Source organism: Penaeus japonicus, unplaced genomic scaffold, assembly GCF_977035675.1.
Source record: "Penaeus japonicus unplaced genomic scaffold, GWHDUDI00000001_assembly GWHDUDI00000011, whole genome shotgun sequence".
Lineage (NCBI taxonomy): Eukaryota > Metazoa > Arthropoda > Malacostraca > Decapoda > Penaeidae > Penaeus > Penaeus japonicus.
The window spans coordinates 23,398,837-23,408,836 of NW_028234413.1; positions in this window are offsets into that span (position 1 = coordinate 23,398,837).

Sequence of the window (10,000 nt, forward strand, 5' to 3'; positions counted from 1 at the left end):
CCACAACACAACACACACACACCGAGCACCACACACACGACACACACACACACATCAGAACACACATCTATTTATTGAAAATATATATCTACGTATATGTTAATACGTGATTATAATATTAGTTATATATATGTATATATTATTGGATATACATAGCATATAGTATAGTATAGTCTATGATATATATCTATATATATATATATATTATACATATTCTAGTGTCTATAAATATGATATATTACTATATATATATAAATATAATTATATATATATATATATATAATATATATATATATATATATATATATACATATGTAAATATATATATATATATATATATATATATATATATATATATTAAATATATATATATATATATTATATATAATACGCACACACACACACAAACACACACACACACACCACACACACACACACACACACACCACACACACATAAATATATATAATATATATATATATAATATATATAAATAAATATACATTTATATATAAACATACATATATATATATATATATATATATATATATATATATATATATATATATATATATAACATATATATATGATATATAATATATATATATATAATACATACAAATATATCTATATAAATAAATATAAATATATATAATATCTATATATATATATATAAATTCGAATGAATATATATATATACTATATATATAATTATATATATAAAATATATATATATATATATATATATCATATATACGTATATATATATATGTATATATAATATATCAAAACATATATATATATATATATAATATATATATATATATATATAAATATAATATATCTCACAATCTCATATATCGTGTGTGTGTGTGTGTTGTGTTGTGTGTGTGATTGTATGTGTGTGTGATTGTATGTGTGTGTGAGTGTGTGTGTGTCTGTAAATAAATTATATTAACAAACTGTATCAATAACATATATAAAATATACTAATATAAATATATATCTCCTCAATAATATATGTAAAACTAAATAATATAAATCTTAAATAATGAAATATATATACATTTTCAAAAAAATATAGACTACAATCCTATCAAATATATCAATATAAAAAAAAAAAACCATAAAATATCAATTCACTCTATAAATAAAATATGTGAGTGTATGACTCTCAATAATCCACTCCATACCAACATAAATATCTATCATAAATAAAATCTATCTCACTAAAAATATACTATCTGTATAACTCCCTAAAACACACACACACTCACACTACATCTCACTATCACAATCTCCACACAAAATATCTCTCACTACAATCACACTCCCCCCCCCCCCCCCCACTTACACCCTACACTAACAATATCTAACTAACTCTCACAGTAAATCTCTCTCAATGTCTCTAACAACAGAATCCTCACTAACATCCTAACTAAAAATACCACTCTATATAAAAATCACTATCTCACTTCCATCCATCCAACCCCCTCCCCCACACACCCACCCCACTCAAATCTCTCTCTATAGACACACAATATCCAACCACACTCACTCACATCCTCACACTCTATCTCACACTCTCTCTCCACACACACAATCACCTCTCAACATCTATAGGTATAACAATCAATCAAAAAAACACATAACTCACACACCACACACTCACAAAACACTCTCAAACACCCACCCCCACCACACTCCCCCACACACCCCCCCCACCCCCCCCCACTCCCACACCCCCCACACACCCACCCCCACACCCCCCCCCACACCCACACAACCACACCCAACCCCCCCCCCCCCACACACCTAACTACAATCACACTATATAATAATAATAAAAAAAATATATCTATGTATATATCCACTCGCTAAATCTATAAAACAAATATATCAAATCTCTTTCAAAATATCACTAAAATCACTATAATATATCTATCTCACACACTCCAAACACACACACACACACACAGAGAGAGAGAGAGAGTAGAGAGAGCTCTACATAGAGAGAGACACACACACACTCACACCACACACAAACACACAAACACACAGCACACTCACTCTCACGACACACAATCTCACACACCCACCTCTCACACTCTCCAAACCCACAAAATACTCTGACTATCTCAAATCTATAAAAGCACACACACACACACACACACACACACACACCACAAACACACTCTAACTAACAATCACTAACACCCCCCCCACACACCCACACCCTAACTATACTCCCCCACCCATACACCCCCCGACCCACCCACACAACACACACACCCACACACACCCACCCCCCCCACCCCCCCCCCCCCACCCCCACACCCCCCCCCCACACACCCACACCCACCCCCACCCATCACTAACTCTTAAAACAACCAAACTAACAAAAACGACACACAAACACACACACCCACTCGACACTCACTGTCTCCGCAAACCTAAATCTGACACTCACAGAATCACCCCTCACTCACTCAAACACACACAATAACACCCAGTTCAAACTCACAGACACCCTACCACACTCTTCACACACTCCACACAACACTATCTAAAAACACACTCACACACACACACACAACCACACACACCCACTCAAAGTAACACCTAACACACAGCAAGCTCACACACTACACACTCTATAAACAAACACACACACATACCCACACACAGACGACACACCCCAACTGAACACTATAACACAATCACCACACACTCAATCTCTCACACACCACACACACACTCTCTCTCTGATTATCACACCACGGGCCCCCCACCCCCCCCCCCCCCCACACACACACCACACACCGACCCCACACCACACCCACACACAATCCACACACACACAACACACACACACACACACACAAATTATATATATATATATATATATAAAAAAACAATATCACAATATATAAAATATATCTATATATCTAAATAATCCCACTAACGAGTGTGAGAAGTGATAGTGTGAGTTTGTGAGAGTACTGAGGTGTAGGAGACAACAAACTCTCACTCACCTAACACCTCACACACACCACATACTCCCCACAACACTAACACCCTCACACTCACACTCACTATCACTATAAATATCATTCTCTCACAACACACTCACACACTCTCACACTTCTCACACTCACACTCAGCTCACAAAACACCACACACTAACTAACACTATTTATCACTCACTCTCACACCCCACCCCCCAACACGCTCACTCACTAACACAAACTCTCTCTCTCACCCCAATCATATCACACACACTAAAATATCACAAACACACTCACCCACCCACCCCCCCCCACACCCCCCCCACACTCCAACCATCGACCCCCACCAAAAACACCCCATCCCACCCACCCCCCCCCACCCCCACCCACACCCCCCACCCCACCACCCACCCACCCCCCCCCACCCACCCAATAACAAAATCTCACACACAAAAAACACACTCTCTCACACTCACAACCAACACACACACACTCTTACACACTCAGAACACATAACACACCTAAATCTCTCACAAATCATCCTATAACAAAACAATCACACGCTAAAACTCACACACACACAGTCAGTCTCACACTCATAAACCAAACACACTATCACACTCACACACTCAACCCCACAAACACACTAACACACACACACACACACACTCTCACTATCTCTCCTATCACACTATGAATCTCCCCCCCCCCCCCCCCACCCACCCACCCACACCCCCCCCTACACTATATCTAACTATATCAAACATATCACACAAACACAACTCCTCAAACTCCAATATCTGACTCACAATCAGACTCCAACCCTCTCTCACTCACAATCACTCACACTCTCAATCAACGACAACACACAAAACTATCAGTACTCACTAACAGTCACCAACCTCTAAAAACCTCAAACCGACAATACTCTCCCACTAACACTCTAACTCACACACACATTCTATATCAATCTCTATCACAAACACACTATAATCCCACTCTCATCATCCACCTGTCCACTCCATGAAACTACCCAACACTCACAAACACACTCAATATCAAACAACTCTCACACTCACAAAATAACTAAAAAAATAACACAATGTCACAACCACCACCTCCCCCCACCCACAACCACACACACTACACCACCCACATCCCCACCACCCCCCCCCCTCCTCACCCACACACACAAACACAAAACACACACACACAAAAAACACACTATCTACTCTATGTAACCATACCTCCAAACAACAATCACACAAATCTCACTCTCTATCTCTCCTATCACACCAAAATATATCTCTCCCACAATAATCAACCACCCCACTATAAAACTCACACTATCTCACTCTCCAAACACACTCTCTCAAAATCTAACTATCACATCTTATCTTATAAATACATCTATCTCTCACACACACAACACACAAAAAAATCTCTAATCACACTATCAAATCCACAACCCTATCTACTTCACACACAAACACACTATAAAACAAACTCTATATATCTAACTACATCTAAAAATACACTAAATCTCACTATCTCTAAATCCTACTCAAACACGTCACTAATTTGACACTATCCCAAACATAACACTCTCACCTCTGACGAATCTCCACAAACACACACACAAACACACTCAAACACACAATCACTCTACCCACTACACACCAACCCAATCACACACACCACACACACTACCACTAAACTAAAACACTCTCTCACACACACACACACACACTCTCTCTCCACACACCCCTCCCAAACACCACTCTCTTTAAACACTCTCTCTCTCTAACACTCTAAATATCTATATATCAATCACACTCACACCCCCTCCACCCCCCCACCCACACCTCCCCCCCACCCCCACACCCCCACCCACCCCACACCCACCCCCCCACCCACACCCCCCCCCTCACACCCCCCCACCCCCCTCACCACCACACCACACCCACCCCACACCACCACCCACAACCCACGACCCCCACACCCATATCTAACATCAATCATTCAAACTCACTCTATATATCAAACTCACTCATACACACAAAACCTACTCAATTCCTCTAGTATCAAATCTAATAAAATATCTATAAATAACTACAATATATATATATAAATCATATTCATTATAAATAAACTTTTATACATAAATACATACATATAATACATATATACAAATATACATTTCTCCATAAATATATATAAAAATATCCATATATATATATATCTCATAAAAATCTATACTATAAATCCAATTTGTATAAGTACCTCTCTCTCTCTCTCTCACTCCTCACTCCTCCTTCACTCCCTCTAAACTCTCACCTCTCTCTCTCACTCCTCTTCCACCCTCTCCATCTCACACTACACTCACTCCTCTAACTCACTCAAAGCAATCATCTAAATATATCACAAAATAACTATAAATATCAATCCTAATATATATCTATCTATAACCAAATATATAAACATATACTATAAAAATCTATCTATATATCAATATAATATCATCTCTAACATATATATACCTCCCCATATCTACACACACACACACACAACACACACACAACACCCACATTCAATAAATATCTAACTATATATATAAATATATCTATAATATATCTATATATATCTCACTTCAATCTCTTTAACTATAACCATATAATATAACCAAATATACTCAACCAAAAACACACTATCTCACACACTATATCTCCATCTATATCTCACCCACTCACAAATATATAGATTTAGAGAGAGTGAGAAGAAAGTCACTCACACTCACACGCCAACTACACACACAACCTCACATACACAGTACACTGATAACCCACCCATCTCACACACACACACACACCATCACTCACACACACCCATACTCACCACAATACACCCCCCACATACACACACACACACACACACACACACACACTCACACACACTCACACTACCCAAACACCACACACACACACACACCTCACTCACTCACTCACACACACTCTCACCCACACCCAATCCCCAGACCCACACACTGACACACCACCAACACCTCACTCACACACTCACTCACACACACACACTATCTATATATATCATTATCAGTCTCTGTATATATATATCCGGCCCAAACACACACACCTACACCCACCCCACACATCCCCCATACCACACCCCCACTCACCCCACACCCACATACACACACACACACACACACTCTATATATATATTATAAATCTAAATATTTATTTGAATACATACATATATCTCTCTAACACCCTATATATATATAATATAACAAAATTAAAAATATATATCACTACCTCATATCCCACCATAACAATAGTAAATATCTCGAACATATATATCTCTATCAATATAAATATAAATATCTATCAAAAAAAATCTATATAAAAGCGTATTAAAAATATCTAATATATAACTATACTATAGATAAATATATATACCTCTATATAAATAATAATATCCATATATATTCTATATATAAATATATAATATATCATATATATATATCACACACCCTAACAAACTGAACACTAAAACTCACACAAAATATCTCTAAAACAAACACAACCAATATATAAAAATATAAAAATCAATCCTCAAAATCAATATACACTAAAACTATAAAAATCAATATATATACTATCTATACCACACCCCTATAACCCCACCCCCCAAAAATGAACAAAATATCTATCTATACAAATCTCTATATATATATATATATATATATATATATATCATATAAAAACTCAAACACCCCCCACTCACTCTATCAATATATATAAATCATCTTAAAAATATAAATATATATCTATATATTTATCTCTAACAATACTAAAAAAAAGAAAAACTTACCATCTTTAAATCTCAATATAAAACTTCTCTAAATATCTAACTAACTAAACACCCCACACCCCACACACACCCACCCCACACACCCCACCCCCACACACCCCCCCACAATCACACACACACACACACACACCACACACCCCCACACCGACACCCACAATACACACACACACACCCACCCCCCTCTAACCCCAACACACCCCCACACACCCCACCCCAAAATATCTATATATATATTATAACATATATAAGTATAATAACAATATTTTTTTATATATATAAAATATATATATATACATATATATATAAAATCTCAATACATATATCTATCTAAACACTCTCACTACACAAAATACTCTATATATAAATAAAAAATCTATAAACATAACTCCCCAACAAAAAAACCATATCCACATATAAATATAAAGCTTATGTATATATATCTATAAATAAATAGTATATATAATATATATAATATAAAATATATATAAATATATAGTATATGTAAATACATATCTATATCTATACTATCTCTCTCCTCTCATCTCTCACTCTCCTCTCCCTCGTCTCTCTCTCTCCTCGCTAAATATAAATAAATAAAAGTATATATATATATATATCTACATTACAATTTGTATAGATATATATATATATATATAATATATATATACTATATAATATATATACACATATCTACACACACCCCACACACACACACACACACACACACACACCCACACACACACACACACCCACACACACCCACACACACACCCACACACACCACACCCACACACACCCCACACACCCACCCATAAAAAAATATATATATATATATAAAATATATATACAAAATATCATATAACTCTCCACAAATTATTAATTTATAGTTATGTGTGTAGAGGAGAAGGTGAGTTAAACAAAACTATATATCTCAACACTATCTCCACTATATAACTCACACAAAACTCTCTAACTAAATATGTATCTCACACAAACATACAAACTCAATCTCACCACTCACTAACACTCACTCTCTCTATCTCACTCTATCTACTCTAAATACCAACTCACCCCACCCCACACAACCCACACCACCCCCAACCCACCCCACACACCCCCACTCTCAAAACCTCTCTAACAAACTCTCTCCACACACACTCACTCTCTCAAACTCCAAATCACAGACTCTCACTCTGAACCCCCTTCCCTCACTAAACACTCTCTAACTCTCACAATCTATATGTCAAAATATCCATCAATATCAATCTAACAAACTCAAACACATCACACACACTCTATATAAATCAGAAAATCACACTCTGTCTAAACTCTCCTCAACACCTCACACAAAATCTCACAACACTCTAAATCTCCAACCTCCTCTCTAACACTAAATCTACACCACCCCACACCCCACCCCCGCACACCCCCCCACCCCCCCAACCAAACACACATCTACCACACAAACACACACACCTAACACACACACACACACACACCCGACACTATAACACTCACACTCTCAAACAACACACACTCACACCACTCACACACACCCTCACTCACAAACACACTCAACCATACCCACACACATACTCAGATCCACTCACACACACACACACACACACACACAAACACACTATCTCTCTAACCTCACTAACTCTATAACCAACCACAGACACTTATCACTACGCCCCCCCACACACACCCCCCCCCCCCCCCACCCCCCCACCCCCAACACCCCCAGAACACTCAAAATCAATCAAAATCTCAATCACCCACTCATCTCCCACCACACACACTCTGCAATCACTCACTCTCTATCAATCTCACTAACACAACTCTCCCCTCTCAAACCACACGCTAACACACACTCTACACTACACCCCAATCTCCCATCACTACGAAACACAAAATCACAAACTAACTCACTCACTAACACAAAATCACACTATCAATCAAATCACTATATATTAAAAAACATAACCGCCCACCCACCCACACACCCACCACACACACCACACCACCACCCACCCCAAACACACTACGCACACACTAACACAAAATTCTCACACAAACAAAACACACTATCTAACTCCCAAAAAAAACAAAATCACACACCCACACACACACAACCCCCCAGCACACACAAAACACACTCTCACACACACTCACACACCCTAACACTCCACACACACTCTCACCACACCACAAACCACCCACCCAATACAATCGTCTCACTCTCTATCACAATAAATAACTAACTAACACTCAATCACACACAACTCTATCATCTGAACACCAACACTAACACACACACACAGCACACACACAAACCAAACACAACCTAAAACTCTCTCAACACACACACTCTCACTATCACACTCACACAATCAAAATCACACACCACACCACTCTAACAATACCTCCAAAACACATCAATCACTAATCACTCCTCTAACTCAAAAAATCTGCATATATAACCACCCACACTATCACTCACACAACACACTCAACTCTCTCTCACAAAATATATACTATCACATACAATCCAATATCCACACCCCTTTATTCTATATCTCAAAAATATCTCAATCTAACTATATACTAAATCAATATCTAAAACATCTCAATCAATATCGTATTGCGCAATCTCAATCTAAAACACCACACTCACACACAATAATAACATATATATTTATATATACATATATGTGTGTTGTGTTGATGGTGTGTGAGTTGTGTGTGTGTTTTGTGTGTACCCATACATAATATATGTAAATATAAATATGTAAATATATATATTAATATAAAATATATATAAATAAAAATATAAAAATATAATATCTTTATTTATACACATTTAACAACTATAAATAATATCTATATAATCTACTATATATAAAAACTTAAATATTTATATATAATAAACAAAACAGTCTATATATATCTATATATATATATAAATATATTCTATATTATAATATACACTATAACTATATCTATACAAATACACACACACACACACACACCCCACCTTCACGCAATATATATACATACAAAACACATACACACACACACACACACAAACACACCACCCA